The sequence below is a fragment of the Artemia sp. Qi Xiang Cuo genome, chromosome 18 (genome assembly GCF_049724085.1).
Source record: "Artemia sp. Qi Xiang Cuo chromosome 18, ASM4972408v1, whole genome shotgun sequence".
Taxonomy (NCBI): Eukaryota; Metazoa; Arthropoda; class Branchiopoda; order Anostraca; family Artemiidae; genus Artemia; species Artemia sp. Qi Xiang Cuo.
The window spans coordinates 55213132-55233529 of record NC_142811.1 but is presented as its reverse complement, the minus strand read 5'-3'; the positions used below and the strand labels follow the sequence as shown (position 1 = coordinate 55233529).

The following is a 20398-nucleotide window of genomic DNA, read 5'->3' as shown; positions in this document are numbered from 1 at the left end:
TAATGTCGCTCCTTACTTTCAGTTTAAAGAAATTTTTTTATATTTAAAGGCTGCGAAAGCGTTGGGTTTTGGGGGCGGTAGCCCCCCAACTGTGCCTCCTAATCCTTGTACGTTTTAAGGTTCGACCTTGTAACTCAGCCTCTTTAACTCTTTAGAAAACGTAGTTTTTTTCAAATAATTTAATCTAAGGTTGATTTAAGTCAAATGTAATAATTAACAAGAACAACAAAATGTGTCATATAAGAAAGTTCTTTTCATATTGCGAGTTTATTAAAATCCTGTATATTTTTTCTGGAGAGTTATCAGTAACACCACGATAACTATTTCAATCATGTTAGATATATTGATGGTGTACATGTATAGATTACCACACGAGAATAACCCTTTGGAAGCCTATCCACTTAAAAAAATATTTGTTTAGCACGTACACATAGAGTGGAGTCAAATCCCATAAATTTAAGAAGATGGGGGATTTATTTTTTTTAAATGTGGGGCTGGCAATCTTTTAAAGAAAATAGAAAAACACATTTTTAAATAGATATACCAAAAAAAAAACATTTTTCGAATTTAGGAGGATTTTAAAATTCTTGAGAGTAAATACACTTCTCCTTGCCCCCTTACTAATTGAAGCAACAGCATATTTTCTATGGCCAGAAATTTCTCAAAGCTAGAGATGTACATTTTCGGAGAAAATTAAAATTTTCCAGATGCCAGGATTAGCCAGATTGAGATGTATCCTTTAACTTTTCGCGACGGCGCACTATAGATGGCCCTATACCCGTGTGATGATTATGAGGAGGTTTCTTAAGTTTAAATTGTAAGCAAAACATGGGTACAAAATCTTATTATAAAAATTAAGAAAAAGTAAGTTAGTGACCAATATCCTGGAAGAATAATTTAGATATTGCACATTAATTTTCTTTGGTTTTTCACTAAATTATTGCATAAGGCTAAGGAGTCTTATCTAGGTATACAACAAAAGATACAGTCCAGAAAAGTGTTTCCTATTTTCCACACCTCTCTCCCCAGGTTACTTTGTACTTTTTCCTTGAGCCATTAAAAGAAATCAATCCAAATAGGCTAGCCAATAAATGTTTAGGGGAGTGGCGAATTTGAAGGAATTTGTAGAATAGTTTTATAACAAGGCTGGTGTAATTGGATAAAATTCTAGACAAGCAAATCTCTGAAACAAACATTTCTGAAGTAAATTGTGGCCCATGATCAAATGTAATAACATAAGGCACAACATTCCTCTCCTGTGCTCAAGTGTTTCCAGCTTGGCTTTTTTTTAGAAGGAGTGAGTATGGTTACCTTAGGCTACCTTCTTTAAAAATTAGGCTATTCTCTGGGCTCTTTTCTGAATGGATTCATTTTTTTCTGATTCATCATGGGAGATGCCAGGATGCCAAAGTGGACAATCACATTCAAGATGTGGGTGGACAAAGGAAGTATAGATCTTTAAGGAATGGGGGGACATGGAGAGACATCAATGCATTAGCTCTATGGACAGTATCTTTAACATGGATATCCCACTTTAAATTAGAAGAAATTGTAGCACCAAGTAATTTAAAGGAAGACACAGAAATATCTGGGGGGGGGTTAGGGGTGAGGTTTTAAGGAAAAATATGGGTAATATAGATTTAGAAGAGTTTACTTTCATGTCTAAGTCTGCAGCGTCATTTGCAATATCATTGAGGATACTCATGGGGTTGCTTACTAAGCTTCTGTAGCAGGTTTCAACAACTGTTAGGTCATCCACAAATTTTCATCTGTCGGGAAATTCCTTAGCAAGGCTATTTATCATAGCAGAAAACAGGAGGGGACCTAGGAGAGTACCTTGGGGTATTCCACTGTGGACAGGGAGAGGACTAGAGAAATGATTCCCATATTTGACTACTTGTGATCTATGTGATAAAAAAGGGACAACCAATTTAACCAGGAAAGAATCAATATTGAAATCAGTTGTAAGTTTCTCAACTAAAATATTGTGATTAACAAGGTCAAAAGCTTTATGAAGGTCAATGGAAACTAAATTTAGCCAGCAATTAGGGTTTTCAAGAATTTTCCCAATTGAGTCAATAAGAAAAACTAATGGGAAGTAGAAGTGGATTTGATGTTCCCAAATTGTCTCAGGTCAGTGAGAGGTAGGATTTTTTTCCTTTAGCCAGTCTTTAAGGAATCCTTAATAAAGTAAGTGGGTTATGAAACCTTGTTTCCAAATTTGTGGATATTGGCCAGACTCAGTAATTTCATTGAAAATAACAGACAAGGGGTTTGAAAGAAAGTCACATGAAAGCACTAATTAGAGGAAAAGGGATATCTAAAGGGCAGACATTTGTTTTTTGTAGTTTCCCAATTCTTCTTTTGATCTAAGACAGATATATGGATGGGAAAGCAGGTGGTAGATCATCAGTGGGTAATTGATAAAATAATGTTGGAAGGCTCTGGATGATGGAATCGAGCAATTTGTTAAGATTATTAGCAGAAACTTCTGGGGATTCAGGCAGGTTGAAATCAAGCTGGTTTAGACTCCAACCAAATAACTTCTTTAATTTGGAATACCAATTTTTGGGTTTATTGGTAAACAATTCTTTGACCTTATAGGATCAGGCAGATTTATGTATTTTGTTTTTAATTGCTTTTCTTAGTTTATTTGTCTAATTAGTGCTTTTATGGGTTGATTGATGAATGGTTTGTCACTGGAGCACTTTTTAAATCTTTTTTTTTTCTGGGAAAGAAAGTAGACATTTATCTTTTAGCCTTTTGTGAAAGGTAGTGGTTTTTTCATCCAGATCATGCAAAATATAAATATCAAACCAATCCTCAATACTCAGTCACATTTCAAAAGAAAGAAGGCCAGGATTTTGTAGGGGGCAGTAAGAGCCATAAGTTACTGAGAATGAATGCTTAAAAGTAGAAGACTGGGACAGGAGGAGGTAAAAATGATAACAGAGGTGGGACTGTAAAAATTATTCAGATTAGTTAGAATGACATCAAGAGAGGTATTTTCCCTAGTAGTTGGTATTTCAACTATTTGCTTAACCTTAAGGGAGGAGTAAATTGAGTTCATCTTAAGTTTATTGGCATCACCAACCAGAAAAAGTCTGGCATTTGGGTACTTAGAGATAATAAAATCAGCACTGGTCTGTAATTGCTGGATAAATAAAATACAGCTATTGCAATGATATTATAGGGACAGGGTCTAATACTATAAGGACTTTAGGTCTAATACTTAGCCAAAGGATTTCATCATACTCCAATAAATTAGGAGCAGGAATAATTTTAGGTAGAAGGTTGCATTTAGAAAAAAAACGACACTGCCTCCTTTTTTTCCAAGTGGGTTATCCAAAGGACGGAGCGTAATAAATTCTGAAAAATTTGACAAACGAAGAGACCTTTGGTCATGAGACTGAACTTTTGTAACAGCTATAACGTCAATTTGATTTTATTCTGGTAGCACCGTGAGATCTGTGAGTTAGTTAAAATTAAGGCTTTTGGCATTAGTGATCAAAAATTTAGGAAATTTAAAGCAACTGGGGAAATGTGACTGTTGTTGGGTTTCAGTCATTCTTGGGGTGGGTTTTAAGTTTGGAAAATTTTTGCATGTATGATCTCTCAAACTAAAGTCACATTGGTTTGGTACTCATTGGGAATAAAGTGTGAGGGATGGGGGAAAGGTTTCCTAGTGATATGAGAAGAAGTCTGATATTGAGTGTTCTTTATAGGGGGGTATGGTAAGCCAAGATGATGCTGGGAAAGGAAAGTAAGGTGGAGGGTGTCTGAGAGGGGAGGAGTCAGGTTTATCTTGGCAAATGATGGAAGGAAGCCAGAACTAGTTATTAAATTCTTGGATGCACAGAGAGGATTTATGTCTGTGGGGTGGGGATTTTTGGGAGGGATATGTGTAAGGGGAGGTTTGGGGATAGTCCAAATTGGGTAATATGACCTGAAGGGTTGGCTGGGCATGTGTACATACCTGAGCATATCTTCATTATTTTTTGGGTTTGTCTTGCTTGGTTGAAGGAAAGAGGACATGTCAGAAAAATTGAAGAAATCCAGTTGGCGAAGAATATAATTGTTTTGTATCACAAATAGGGGGTTAGAAATAATGGACGAAATGTAATTTAATGTCTCTTCTAGTCTGTCTTTTAATTTAAAAAGCCACAATGCAGACTCTGGTGTAAGACTTCTACAATTAGTAGAGCAAATTTCTGTCTGGCAAGCAGAATCTTTAACACAGGGTTTTGGATACATACTATTTTCACTGGCAGAAAGAGAGTAGGGTTCAGTTTGGACAGAAACCTTACATAAACAGGTTTTTGGTTTTCCATTGGTGGTGTCAAGAGTAGAGGATGGGTCAACAGTAAGTGGCAGTACCCTCAGTCTGACAAGCAATTTCAAGAGGGGGGATGTCACTAGACGCCGCGCCGGCGGATCGACCAAACACCGCCGACGAGAGGCCAGGTCAAACGCTGCCGAAGTGTCATAACGCTGCCGGCAGAGGTGGTGGCGTTTGGTTGACTTCAAATTATTTTTACAGCAATTCTTTATTGCGTCAACTGCAAAGTCGGAGCTTTTCCTTCTTGTGTGGTTTAGTATTTCGATTTTCCTGATTAGAAATCAAGCAGAGCTTGCACTATCCCCAAATTTTTGGGTATTTCCACGAAAATCTATATGTCACCCGAAAAAAAATTTGGTTCCCCGAAAATCACACAATCATGGTGCCACCCCTAGTGATTTATCACTAGTGACTTTCCCTGCCAATTATTACTTTGTATATAAAAGCTTTCAATTTGGGAGTCTTTGACAGTCTTATGACCTCAGGGTACTAGATGTTGTAACATTCTTTTGTATCTACTGTGGTTTAGAAAATTCAATCACCCCACAAATGATTACCAAAAATATGCACAAATGTAACATTTGGAATATCATAACACTTTTTTCAAAGCTTTGAAGAAAAGCAAAAAAGTCTAAATACCCTTAACTATGCTTGAAAGCTATTTTAAAAAGAAACTCTTGGGAGATTTCCATGCAAATGACCATAGCAGAAGCTTTGAGCCTGGGTGGGTATCAAAGAGGTGTCTAAGTATTTTGACCACAGTTGACTTATTGTTGTGACTTTCTTAAATTTGGTAATTCTTGTGAGCATTTGGAAATCGAAGCTTAAACTCAATAACTGATACTAAGTGTCCTAACATTTTGCTTGGATTAAAAGTGACAAACTAGGATGAACATTTCAACATCTTCCTGGAGCTACTTCAGTCTGCATATTATTTCATTTAATTAGACTTAAAATGAATGAGCTTTTCATTTTTTACCAAAGAAAATAACTGGCACTTCATTTTTCTTCATACCACATAAACTATTAAGTGTTTTTGTTTTATTGTAATTGAAGTGTTCTCATGTAAAGTGTTCATCATGTATTTTTCAATTTGATGAATTTACTCCTTTTAGATACAGTTTATAACTTGACTGATATTAGGGATTTATCAATTTATAATTTGGAATGAATCCCCAAAAGAAAAAATGAATAATATCCTAAAGACCAGCCAAAAGCAATAAAAAAGCAGCAGTTCAGCCTTAGCCTACATGACATATATTCTTTAAAAAAGCCAAAAAAAAACCTTTAAAATGCATTTTTTTTTAAATTGTAATTAAAAACCAGTTTTTAATACAAGAAGGTTTCTTAGGAATCCAAAAGAGCAAAAAAAAAAAAAAAATCAATATCAAAGTCGCCCATTTCAACTGTTTTAAATGTGAAAACAGATATAGGCAAAGGGCATTATGAAAAAATTAAGCTTTCAAGTTCAAAGTTATATTCAACTTTTTACCCAGATAACTGACGAATTTTGTGATATGGTATTTGAAGTTTTATATGTAGTAATGCTCAATGAAAAAAACTACTAATTTTGATACTTAATTATGTTAAGAATATGTAGATAATAGATACTTCAACTACTTGTATTATGCAAGGTTTCTGAAATGCCAAAGCCATTTCGTTTCTACCAGAGTTCAACTTCTCTTGATGAGTAACGAAGAAGACCAGTTTCAAGCCAGCGACTTGTAAATTTTTGAACTCATGAATAGGCTTAAATCTGTTGCAAATTTAAGCTGTTATTTGAGAAAGACTGATGAAAAAATTAATGTTTGCAGTCAACATTGATGATGCAGCCGACATCTTACCGGCAGCGCGCCGGCAGGCGTCTTACCGGCGGCGCGGCATGGCGTGCTGTTTTTTACCCCACTGCTGCTGGTCTTCCCTCATCGGCGCTGCGCTGGGGTCTAGATGTCACTTTATGCTGGAGGTAAGAAAAGCTGGAATCAACTCCTTGACGGCATTGACGGCCTGGAGGGCATTGACGATTTGAGTTCCTTTTAAGCATCCTAGCTCTTGAATTTAGTATTAATATTAATAAATTGATTGATTGATTGAATTTGGAGAACGGGGGGTGCGAGGTGAAGGTAAAACAGGTGAGTCTAAAGAATTTACCTGTATGGTGGAAATTTTCTTAGAGGAGCAGTCAAGACAACACCAGCTCTCACTCCAATTAGCTGTACCAATTTTGGCACACTTTTCCACCTCTGCATGGAACGAGCATTTGCACCCTTCACATTTCACAGAGTTCGAAAATACTCTCAGCCTACATTCAGGACAAACAAGTCTTTGTCTAACCATCTTTTTTTTAAGAGGTTAATGGTCCCAAAAATAAACTTGGTTCACCAGGTAACAACCAAGGTGCTCACAGGCTGGATGCTAGATGAAGATTCCATTTATGATCACTAATAACTTGGAAGTGATGGCCATAGAGATACTGATGAAAATGGTGACATCCAAAAACAATGGCATACAGCTCCTTTACAATTTGTGAGTACCTGCTCTGTTTTGTGATTCTGAAGCAAATGAAACCATTTTATTCTCTTGAAGCAGGACAGCACCTAGTCATGATTTGGAAGCATCAACTTGGATCTCTATCTGACTTTTTAGGATGAAAGAGCAAAAACGTTTTTATAATTGATGCTTTAATTTTTGTGAGTTTGTGTTCATTTGTCCAGCTGAATTGCCTCTTCTTAGCTAAGGTCCTAAGAGGTTCATTTAGGCTTGAAACATTAGGGATATAGTGTAGGAGGTAGTTGCTGAACACATCTTCTATGTTGCATTGGAACTCATCTTATGCAGACTTGAGTCCTAAGGATATATGTCTAAATTTGTATCACACATATAGAGTTGAGATTGTGGTTAGTTCAGAAGATTTGTCATCGAGACATAAGTTCCGATATCCTGTCTAGGCATCTAGCTTGGAGAAGTACTTAGCACCTACATGCTTTTGCTCAGCTTCCTCAAAAGTTGGCATGGGATGGTGGGGTCACTTTATGTGACCCCACCATGGGATGGTGATGGTGGGGTCACTTTTTTTGTTGAGATCATCCATCTTCTACTCTGACACCATGTAACAATTTCTCTCTTCAAGCATTCACTTTGGAAATCCAGGTTAAAAAACCTGAAATAATACAATCATCAGCGAGGCACAAGCAATACACAATGGCAAGCATAAGCCAAAGCACAATCAATATATAACACCACATATACATAAATGCAAGTGGGGAATGTTACAGTACTGAACAAAAATTATAGATAATCTTATATGCACAGCAAACACAGCAACATGCTGTTGTGTGTTAAACACAGCAAATATTCTGTGCTTAATGAATTAGGAATTTCATTGTTTTTTTTGTGTCCATTTATTTTATACCCTAGAGCTATACGAGACCATTGGGGGCAGATGCTGGGGATGAATAGTTAAAAAATTCTAACAAGACCATACCATTAACAATTTAAAAATATCTTTCTTTTTGCTTTGAGCAGGACTCATGTTAATTTCTGCTCGTTTTGAGTTTGACTTGGTTATTTATTTTAATTTATGTTTGTTTTGGGTTTCATTTATTTATTGCTGCTGATTTGTGGTAGTTTCACGCTTGGCAGATTATTTGATTTTATTTTTGCTCATTTTTTGTTTAATTGAGTTCTTTACTTTTCTTTGAAAAATTTATTTTGTGGAAAAAGTTTTTTTTAATTTATTTCTGTTTGTTTTATATTGACATACTCTTTTTAGGAAAAAGAAAATAATACTTTAAATCTTTTCTTTTTTTTAAAGACTTTATAGTTTGACCTGATATTTGTATGCTGGAGAAAAATTTTCAGCAATTTTTAACAACACACACCCTTTTAAAAATCTGGACACAAATAGTAGTGTTTAATTTAGTTTCATACCTCCTCTAGTTGACCTGAAATGGAAAACTTGATATTATTCACAAAAAAATCTGTTTACTTCCTTTGATAGCTTGGATACACTTACGCTAATTTGATTTGGTTAAATTTTCAGAGCAGAAGCAGCCCCAAAAGTTTGAACATAATACCCTCAGTCGTTCTTGGGATATTGCTTAGATACCTTATTGGGAATTAGCATTAACACAGTGCATTTTAATTTAATCTTATGGCAACATTTAGTTTTTAAACAAAAAGTCAAATGGGAGGGTGGGGGTGGGAGGGGGATTAGTTTTTGGTATAATGGAGTTCTTTACTTTTCTTTGAAAAAGTTTTTTGGTGGAAAAATTTTATTTAATTAATATTATAAAATAGCAAACAGTTATATAGTCCAATGCACAATAGTGGTGTAGGGTAGGGTAGTGGTGTAGCTTTATTTCTAGAAATGTTGGAGCACCACTGTAACCTTAAAAAGCAACTTTTTGTGTTGATATTTCAAAAACATTCAATAGTGTTTCATAACCACACTTTTCCATCATTGGTACATAATGAAGTTAACTCATTCATAAGCCAGTGCTAGGTTGGTTTGATGATTTGTCTTTGAGAATTTTTTTCAGGGAGATCTTTCAGACTAAATTTCTTTTCATGTGGAGTTAAACAAGGGCTAGTTCATAGTCTCATCATATTTAAAAACACAATTCCTTTTCACATCCTTTCACAGTCTCACAAGTTGCAGCTTCTGTTGTGGTTCCTGTTATTAGAGTGCATAGAAATACACAAAAAGGGATGGTCTGTTATACCAGGGTTGGGTGAAGCAAAACAGAAACATCAACTATGGTATCATATTTGGGATCAATGTGACCAACCCAAGAAAAGGCCCCCTATTCCTGATAATTCAATCAAATAAAAAGAAATATATAAATTCAGTGGCAACATGGAAGAAACAACAAGTAAAAGATATATCAACCAACATTAGGAATAATCCAAAGTTACTTTATAAGGAGGTTAATAGACCAATGCTAATTTATCAGACCAAATTCCACTGGAACAATGGTAGGGACACTTTACTTCAGTATTTTCGTTCAACCCACCATCAACTGAATTGAGTTATCATGAATTGTTATATAAGCATTTTTCTCATTTGAACCCATATAAAAACCTAGTTTGTTTTTCTGCATCTTTACTTTTTATTCCAATTTCATCACTAAAATGTGGGAAGGCCCCGGGCCCAAATGGTTTTCTACTAGACGTTATTATGCCAAGTAATAGTAACCAAACATCAAAGCCGTACCCAGGATTTTTTGGAGGGGTTTTTACTCAAAAATTATCTTTTTTTTGGGGGGGGGGGTTACGCAATAAAACCTCAGAAAATGTGTACAAAATTTGTTTATATCCATTTTTGTTACGTTTTTACGAGTCAGAAAACATTTCGGCGTGGGGGGGGGGGGTTCGCACCTTCTAATCGCCCCTGGATATGGCCTTGTCAAGCATTATGTCTCTTCTTTGATGGGGGAAGGTAAAGTAGTATGTATATGCAAGAGGCGCAAGGATCCTTCACATTGTTCATCATATAGACCTATAATACTTTGTTCTGTTATTATTAAATTATTTCAAAATGTTTTACTCCCATAATCAACAAAATGTGATATGGGGGCCATCAGTTGGGTCTTAAAAGTGGTGTAGGGGTTCAAAATGCACATGTAATATTTCTAGAAATATTGGAACATTATCATAACTTTAAAAAGCAACTGGTTGTGTGCTGAGTTGATATTTTAAAAGCATTTGATATTATGCAGCATAACCACGCCTTTTTTTCATTGTTTAGTGGAGTGTACCCATTTATAAGCCAGTGTTTTACAGGTTGGCATGGTAATTCACCATGAGAATTTTTTTGGGAGGGTTACTTTCAGACTGAATTTCTTTACATTGTGGAATAAAATAAGGGCTAGTTCTTGAAAGGTTGGTATGGTAATTCATCTGTGAGAATTTTTCGGGAGGGTGACTTTCAGACTGAATTTCTTTACATTATGGAATAAAACAAGGCCTAGTTCTTACAAGGGCTAGTTCCAAAATAAGGGCTAGTTCTTGACAGGTTGGTATGGTAATTCATCTGTGAGAACTTTTTTGGGAGGGTGAGTTTCAGACTCAATTTCTTTACGTTGTGGAATAAAACAAGGGCTAGTTCTAAAACAATGGCTAGTTCTTGACAGGTTGGTATGGTAATTCATCCGTGAGATTTTTTGGGAGGATGACTTTCAGACTCAATTTCTTTGCATTATGGAATAAAACAAGGGCTAGTTCTTAGCTTCGTCATATTTAAAAGTGCAATTAGAACAGCCTGGCCGGATGAGAGTTAAGTAAGTAAGTAAGGAACTAAGTATTGACAAATAGAAATAAAAAAAGAAATTGGAAGATTACTTTTGAGCAATGGAATAGTTAAAATTCCAACAAAGTTTATTTTACTGATGAAAATTGATCAAGCTCATGTTGCTTCAACAATCCAAGAAGTTAAAGGTTAATCACTTACATTACGCCTTAAGCCCCCATTCAAGTTTAATACTTATAAAACAAGGCTTCGAGACTGATCACTATCCCTGAGAAAATATACCCATATTAATACTTATTAGGAGTCTATTAATATGATGTAACTTTATAAGGTAACTTATATAACTTTATAACTTTTGTAAATATATAACTTTTTGATGGTTCTAAAGCTGTTTACTAATTGAAGAAGAATTAGTTTATTAAACGGATTCGTGGATATTCAAAACTTCTAATCAGAATTTTTTCTGGTTTAATTTGTTAAAAATTTGATACCCTTGACCTTAAAGCATAGCATATATTAAATACTTAACCTAACCTAGGTACCTTTTTTTGTCATTAAATTGCTCTTGTCTTAAAGTTCACCTAATACTTCACCCACTATCTAAAGCTGATGGCTCTGAAGTCTACACACCAACCCCTGATATTTTTGTTAGTGTCGAAAATGGTACCCGTCAAGGTGCTGTTTCTTCCCCTTGACTCTTCAATAATGTAGTTCTTGATGCACAGTCAGCTGTTCCCACATCATTCATCTTTGCTGGTCTTGATTTATCTCTTGTATGTTATGCAGACAACATTCTGAATTTGAGCCACACTATCTGGCACATTAGCAAGTTTTTTGCAATGCTACAATCTGAGGATGCAAAACTAGGTTTTTAACTCAATGCTGAAAAGTCCAAAGTTGCATTCTTCAACTGGAAGCAAGTGTTGCCTGGGGATATTCCTCTCAGAAATAGTAGAATTAAGCCAGTAGATCATATCACCTACCTTAGTCTTCCCATTGGTTTATCAATAATGCAAATGTGGCAACTATTAATTGCTCACATTGAATGTAGAGTTGGGTGATCACATGCTTCTTTTGTAATGAATAACTTATGCTTCAGCCACTGTCTTCTTTCAAGACTTTTTAACTCTGTTGCTCTACCATTTTACCTTTTTTTTGTTTATTGCTCTGTCTTTTCCTTTATTTGTATGATGGGTTTTCCAATACATGATTATAAAAATAATAATTATTTCCAGCATCATCCAATAAGGGTGGGATCCCTGAAAATTTTTAATAAAGATTCTATCAAATGAAGTCAAGCCATGTTGACTTTAGCATATCAGTATAGGATCATTTCCCAATCTCCAACTCTTGTTATTGATAGTGCTCTCTTTAAAAAAAGATGAAAAGAAACAGAAGTGGGAGTTAAAATGTGACTGGAAGAAAATAAATGCTGTTGTTTATAAAGCAGAGCTTGATGCCACACTTGACAGAATTAAGATCCCTTTCCAACTGCTGCAACAATCCTCAGAACTCATTGAGTTGGAGAAAAAATTGTAATCAACATTTACTGTAGTAAAATCACAGATGCAATGTGTTGTGCTGAGCATTGTGCCGCTCCTGTATGTCCTGTATGTCCTGTTCGTCTGGTTTCAGAAATACCTGGATGGTCAATAAATCTGGCTTTACAGCAATGTTGCAAGTCTTCAAAGTTTTGACACCAAATATAGAATGATTACGACCAGCCAAAATCTGGTACTGTTACTGACATATAGGTATATACCAAACGTCGTTTTGCTAAGTTCCTTGCCAATCACAAAGCTGGGATTATTGACTGCAGGAACAAGCATCTTGCAACTAACCAAAATGAAATCTGGAGATCCATCAGGGGAAAAAGTCAAAAGGTGTCACTTCAGAGCTTCCAAGTGAGAGTGGATGGATCAACTATTTCACCAGCAAATTTTCTCCATCTGACCCAGTATTAGAAACCAGTTATGAATCACTACTAGTGGATAGTCTATACTGAATCATATATTGGTTTTGTAGTTATGGCCTCTGATATTTATAGTGCTATCATTCACCTTCAAAAAAAGTTTGTGCCTGGTTGTGATCATTTATGTCGTTTTCATTTATCACATGCAAGTGATACGCTGCTGCAGCATCTAAATTTTATTTTACCCAATCATTTTTAATCCTGTTATTGTCCCCAATTCTTTTTGTGTTGGTACTTTGACTACTATTCAAAAAAAAAAATATAAAGATACGCAGCAATGTTGTTCCTATAGGCCTATAACAGTTTCTTCTGTTCTATGCAAATTGCTGGAGTTACTAGTGATTAAGGACGTAAATAAGGCTTGTTCAACTCCAGACAACCAGTTTGGATTTAAGGAAGGCTACAGTCGGGAACACGTGCATTATATACTTGCCAATGTTCTGATGGATATAGAGAGTAGTGGTGAGTTTCTTGTCCTTGCAGCTCACGATGTCTGTCATGCTTTTGGTTCTAGTGTGCATTCCCATTTGCTGTATAGTGCGCAGCAGCAGTCTCAATCGTTCATTTGTGAGGGTATTCAAAAATCTATGTGTGAGATTATGCATTGTTGTGAAAGTACCTACTTGTCATGGTTACATAATATGTAAAGCTATAATTTGAGTTTGGAAAGGAATCCACCAGGGTTGCCTAACTTCGCCACAATTGTATAATAATAGTGTGGTTGCACCCCAGAAAAAGGCTAGAATTGGTTTTGTTTTTAAAGGTTTGGGCCTTTCCGTACTCAATTATGCTGGCGACATCCTGAATAAGTAGAACTGTAGTGTCTGTTGAGGAGAATTTTTCCGTGCTAAGTAGGGGATATGCCAAAATTGGTCTCCATTTTTATGCTTTGAAGAGCAAGGTCCTGGCTTATGGCAAATCTGTTGGTGATGTTGGATGTGTACAATTAGGAAATCAGAGTGTTCGGTTATCTGCTTGTATTAAGTATCTTGGTCTCCCAATAGCGGATACTGTAAAAACGGCAAGGGCTCTCCTTATTTCTCATCTAAGTGCGAAACTTGGAAAGGTGTAAAGCTTGCTACCGCAGGCATATTTGCGCCATGTCTACAATACTTTTTTGATGCCTTATATCCTTGCATTGACTCTATTTTGGAATATGTTGACAGCTACTGATAAAAAGACTATTAGATCTCTATATTTTTGTTTTGCAAAATTTCTCTTGTGTATACACCTATGGGCTAGAAACAAAAGACTAGCGCCAGCCTATGGGTTAACTGAGCCACTAACCATGGCTGAGCAGCATTGCGGTCGCTATTTTTCCAGGCTTAATAGGACAAAGAGCCTCCATCCTGCATTGTGTTAGTAGAAATATTTGTATCTATTCATGGGAGCAGGGGCGTCCCGAGACTCATTTCATTAGAGGGGCGATCTTCGTAAATTTTTACCGAATCGCTACCTGATTTATGCCAAATTTTCTGCAGAAATCAAGAATTTTGCTAAATTTCCAGCAGTTTTGCAAAATATCTGCTGCAATTTTCGCCGTCGGCGAAAATATTACCGAACGCCAAAAATGTTGGTGGGTGGCACGCCCCCCCCCCCTCGGGACGCCCGTGCTCGGGAGAATAGTTTTCTTTGTGAGTGTGTTCTTCTTCCTTTTTTTTTGTCTTCTCTTCTACTACATATTGAACCCTTGTGTGTTTTTTGGGCAATAAAGATAGTGATTGATTAAATACCCTGGGTTGCCTTTTGGCCCAACAGTTAAAGTTGTGCGGGAGTTGCTGTTATCATATGTATTGGGATAACTTAGGAAAATTTATGGCCTGCTAGTCAGGATGAAAGGTCGTTTTGATAAACAAACATTTGCATCCGCATGTACTTTTTCTGGTTTTGTAAATATTTTCTTGGAATCCCACTATGGTTCAAAAATAGGTATATTATCTGAAAATTTGGAATATTTGATATTACTATTAAAATAGATCAACAATACGATCAATTTCTTAGCCGACCTAGAGAAAGCAGAATGAATTTTCCCCTTATTTGTCTTGTTTAATGGATAAATAGTTTTGTCGCCATAGCTTTAATAAAACAGCTATTTATGCCTTATATATTATGAATGTTTATGCGTTATGTTTTATGAGTATTTTTAGTGTTATGCACTATTGAGCTATCATAAGCTATTTATTATACATTCATGAGTTATTAATGAGTATGACTGTGATGAACTACTTATTGTCGTCCTTTTCGTTTGAAGTGTAATTTTGTATTTTTCAGTTTTCTTTTCATTTATTTCGTATAATCTTCTGTGTACGTCCATGTATGTATATGGGGCATAAATAAATTATTATTATTACTATTATTAACTAGAACAGCCACGCAGTACCTACCCATATGCGTGACAGATGGCATCAACATTAGCCACTTGTTGTATGCTGATGATATTTTTTTGTTTTTGGATAGTTTAGTGTCAATGCAGAATACAGTTAGTATATTACAATCACATGTACAGGAGATAGGATTGAATCTACTAAAACAGAAATCCTAGTGGCAACTAATAATATTCAATTGGGGTGGGATCACAGGAAGTTTTTAAAAATGAATCCATCAAATACCTTGGGCTGCCTTTCAGCCCGACGGGTAAAGCAAAAGCTATGCGTGAGTTGCTATTGTCGTCTGTATTAAAAATAAAACTTAGAAAAATTTATATCCTGCTAGTCAGGGTGAAACACAGTATATAAATATTAGACAGTATGATCGTCCCCTATCTCACCCATTATAAAAACCGGACCAAGGTACGAGTGCTCCGGAGAATGTAAAAACACAAGCGACATTAGATCTTTTCACGGGTAGACAAGTCAGATTTCTCTTGAACGCGAAACTTGCCTTCAACTTTGGAACACTAAATTTTAAAGAAATTAATTTTAAATTAATTTATTCCAATACAAATACGAAAATCGGTAATTAGTGGTGCAATGTTTTTATTAGATGTTTTTAGGAATTACAAGTAGGTTTCGAAGTCTCGAGTTGGTTTTCAAAGGCATTTTGAGAAAGTTTCTTCCAAAATACGAGTTCCAGGGTAATTGGACCGCTGATGGCAGATCCAATGAGAGGAGCTGTTTGTACGCGCTGATGAAAGAGTATATGGGAGGAGCTGTTTGTTCGCACCGAGAATGATGAGCCAGAAATCATCTGCGGTGAACTTACTGCTAATTATCTTTGTACAGTGGGGTGAAAGATTGTTTTGATAAGCAAATACTTGCTAAACTGTATAATTCAATGTTTGAGCCTCATGTATTTTCATCATTCTATTTTGAATCTATTGAGTAAAAAGTGATAGAAAGTTTATTGGCATATACTTTTTCCGGTTTTGTATATAATAAAAATTTCTTGAAGTCCCCATATGGTCCCTGTTATCTGAAACTATGGACTATTTGAAATCACTACAAAAATGGATCAACAATACGGTTGATTTCTTAGGCAATCTAGAGAAAATAGAATCGATTTTCCCCTTAACTGTCTCATTTAATGGATAAATAGTTTTGTTGCCATAACCTTAATAAACCTGAAATGTTTATTATAGAGCTATCATTACCTATTTATCAGCTATTATGAATATTATCAGCTATTTATTGTCATCCTTTTCTTCACAAATGTTATTTTTAGTTTTTAGTTTTCTTTTCATTAATTTCATTCATGTATGCATAGAGGCCATGAATAAATTGTTATTATTACTAGAATTACAGATTACTATAGTGCCTTCCCATAATTCAGGGCAAACATCCATTTATTATTGTAAAATGTAATGCAAATGAATCTAATACGTTTTATATTTATCATTCTGGGACGGGGGGTTAAATTGTAGTAATATGCCTTTGGATATTTGATAAATAAGTAAATATGTTGTTCTAAGTAGTTTCCGTCAGTTTTTAGGGCTTTTTTTAAAATTCTTTTTGGCTGTTTGGGTTCTGTTTTAGAAGATACATTTACAAGGAGTTAGAGGTGCTGCAAATGTTCCTCATAGGGCATTTCTTGCATTATACTATTATACTTGCATTATTTCTTGCATATGCACATTTGTTCTTCATCTGCACATTTGATGCTGCACAATGTTCCGCATTTCTTGCATTCTACTAACTATCTTGGCTGCTTTGCAGTGGCGTAATTTCGTCTAAATCCTGGGGGGGGGGGGGGCAAAATTGGAGCTAATTTTCCCAAATCAAGTGAAAATGACAGTAAAACTAAAAAATAAGCCATTTGGTACCATAAAGGTACTATTTAGTACTATAAAAGTACTACAAAGGTACTTTATAGTACTATAAAGGTAAATATGTACTAAAAAACGGATCTGCTTCTGTTGATGCTTGAATTATGCAGGTTTATCTAAGTTTTGATAAGATTTTGGAAGAAACTAAATTTGAGCTTGGGGGGGGGGGGCAAACTGCGGTCTGAAGTGGCAAATGGAGGTCTGGGAGGGGCAATTGCCCCCTGCCCTATAGCAATCTACGCCCCTAATGCTTTGTTTTAAGCTTTGCTAGGGTCTTTTTATTCTTTCACAGGAACACTGTTGTCAAATTTTATTTTTTGCTTTAGATTAGCTTTGCTTAAATGACTGCTATAAAATTTTTAAGCCATGCTAAAGTAAAATTCAAGCTGAACTGACTGAATTTACTAACTGAATTGACTGAGCAAATGTTACTTACCCCAGTCATAACTAATCCCAGTCCAAAGTCAGAATTACTAGAAAAAAAAAACACAATACAGTAGCCTAAGTACTTGAGACATAATCTAATTAAAGAAAGCAAACATGATTTGTAAAGCTAAAAATCCGAAAATTTTGGCTGTGTTGATTTGTGATGCCTTCGAGTTGACCTTCGAGATGATTATTTGTATCATCTTTAATGATTTGAAACTTACAGGACCTCAATAAAGAGAAAATATATTGAAGTGGGGTTGTATTGATATGTAATGCATGCAACTGTGCAACCAATTTTGTTTTTGTGGATTGACTCGTTCTTACAAAAACAAGGCAAGGGGACCTCATTGAAGGTAAAACAAATGGAACTTGTTTGTTTTATCTGCTATTGACCTGCCACTTACTAAGCCAACCCCCATGCACTTTACTAAAAAAAAAATGACCATGGATTGTCAGTTTAACATACATATACTGATATTTATTCCTTAAAGTGTCAATAATTTTTAATTTATTAAAGTTAAAAAAGGGAAAACATTTTAAATGTATTTTGCTTTCAGTAAAGTGCAAATTATGCTCTGGTCATGAGAAGGCATGGTTGTCATCCCTACTCATGTTAGTTTTAACTGGTTTTGAGTTAACTTGGTTATTTATTGTAATTTCTGTTTCATTTATTTATTGATGGTAATTTATGGTAGTTTTACGCTTGGAAGATTATTTGACTTTATTTCTACTCATCTTTGGCTTTGTGAAGCTCTTTGCTCTTCTTTGAAAAGCTTATTTTGTAGAAAAAGTTTCTTAAATTAATTTCTGTTTGTTTTTATTGACATAGTCTTTTTCATGGAATTTTTTCTATATCTTTTCGGTGTATTTTTTTTCTATAAGAACTCGTAGTTTGGCTTGCTATGTGTACGTTGGAGAAAATCTTTCAGCAATTTTTAATCCTGGCACAAATAGTATCGTTTAACTTAAATTTATGCCTCCTCAAATTGACCTGAAAAATAAAACTTATATCATTCCTAAAAAATTATATCTATGCTCATTGACAACCTGGATACACTAACACACTTTTGATTTATTTAAATTGAAGAGCAGAAGTAGTAGTAGGCCCGATACTTTCATATTAATACCCCCCAGTCGTTCTTTATAAAATGCTTAGGTTTATTATTTGTAAACATACACACAGTGACTTTTGATCATTTTGAAACAACATTTAGTTTTAAAGCCAATTGCATATTTTTTTTTTTTGAGGGGGGGGGGGTGGAAATACAGAATATACCTAGAGACATAGCGGAAGGACTATGCTACTATGCGAAAAAAATGGCTGTCTCACAATTTTGATTGGATGTGTTTGGAAAATGAATGGGCTTGGGAGGAGGGCTGCTTGCCCTCCAATCTCTTTTTACTCTTAAAAAGGGCACTAGAACTTTTAGTCTTGAATCGAATAGCTCCTTTAAAAGTTTCAAGGATATTTCTTGCTATTATAGAGCGGCGCTGCCTCTGATATTGCTTATGTACCCTTTTGAAAACCTGCATGCATATAGTGTTTTTGTTTAATTGAAACTCCTAAACGTTCCGTAAAAATTTCACCTTAATACCCTTAGCGTCATTAGTTAGAGTAACTGTAGTGGTAGTATCAATAGTGTATGTATTGCCTTTTGGTAATTTTAACATCATTCTCATAAGGCCCTGGAAGTTTCAACTTGATACAATTAGCTGTAGCTATGACATTAGTAGAGAGGGGTCATGAGCTCGTGACAGTACAAAATTCGGTTATCAAAAGAACGTATCTCCTATCAGTACACCAAATATGGTCATAGAGTCCCTAGGGAGAAAGATTACGTAATCGCTCAATGACCTCTTTTTCCAAGGTCGATTTATTTGTTGTTTCTATGTGTAATAACTCCGGGGCGAAGGTTGCATATGCGCATTGAATTCTAACGGGAACAATGTTATTGATCTAGGACTCGAGGGGGAAGTGAATTTCCGAGAAATTGATTGCGTAATCAAAGTGTGTCAACAACAACAACAACGACCTTGACATTCGATGAGAGCGTGCACTTACAACAACAAAAACCCGGAATTTGGAACACCTGTGCTGTCGACCTCAATTCACCTATCGTGAATCAATAATTCCCCTTAGAAACAACAAATTAATTTCCCTTTCTTGACAGATCAATCAATCAATGACATCATCTGTCAGACTTTAAAAATTTCCGCCTAGAAACATTTCTCCAGGAATAGATCCAAGTCATTAATGTCTTCGCCTCGGGAACAGTTCTACTGGTCGAACTCCAAAAGATATTAATAACAGAAGGCCATGGAAACAATTAGGCAAGAAACATCTTAGCGATGAATTGTTTTAGCGCGCGAAAAGGTTTCATATTAATTTGAAATGCGTTAGCGCAGAGATGCCAATAACAAAGGAACACGCTGAATTTATGTTTAGGGATTATTTGGGCGAAACCGTTTTAGACAGGTTACGGAACTATTTCGGCGAAACAGATAGAGACATTTTAAAAGAAGATTTTTGAAGAGATTTTAGAAGAGAATTTAAGTGTGGTCGTTATAATACACAAGCTTCATTTGAACAGTGTTGTGAGGTCCTCTAACCCAAGCTCCCAAAGGGCCACCGGCGCCCCCAAAGGCCCACCCAGACCCCCAAATGCCATCCCCGGGCCCCCCCAAAGGCCCATCGAGCTCCCAAAGAGCCCCAGCCCCCCAAACGCCCGCCTCAGACCCTCCACGGCCCACCCCTGGTCCGCAAAGGGCCCCCGGACCCCCAAAGGGCCCCCCAAAGGCCCATCGAGCTCCCAAAGGCCCTCCCTGTGCCCCAAAGGCCCTCCCTGTGCCCCAAAGGCCCTCCCCCGGCTCCAAATGTCCCCCAGGCCCCCAACTGTCCCCCCCGGACCCCCAAAGGCCCTCCCTGTGCCCCAAAGGTCCTCCTCCGGTCCCCAAAGGCCCATCGAGCTCCCAAAGGACCAATGGGGTCCCAAAGGCCCTCCACCGGTCCCCAAATGTCCCCCAGGCACCCAAAGGCCCACCCTGTGCCCCAAAGGCCCTCCCTGTGCCTCAAAGGCCCTCCACTGGTCCTCAAAGCCCCCAAGCTCCCAAAGGGCCACCGGCGCCCCCAAGGCCCACCCAGACCCC

At 36.4% G+C, this 20398-nt stretch overlaps 1 protein-coding gene across 3 annotated transcripts in view; it reads left to right on the top strand.

The window, feature by feature from the left end:
- The first annotated feature begins 810 nt into the window (after nt 1-810).
- Nucleotides 811-20398, top strand: part of LOC148941663 (uncharacterized) — a 221190-nt gene continuing 201602 nt past the window's right edge. For all 3 annotated transcript variants that reach the window (XM_089104430.1, XM_089104429.1, XM_089104428.1), the window contains exon 1: nt 811-864. The gene's annotated coding sequence lies outside the window, so the exon portion shown is untranslated. The remainder of the gene's footprint in view (nt 865-20398) is intronic.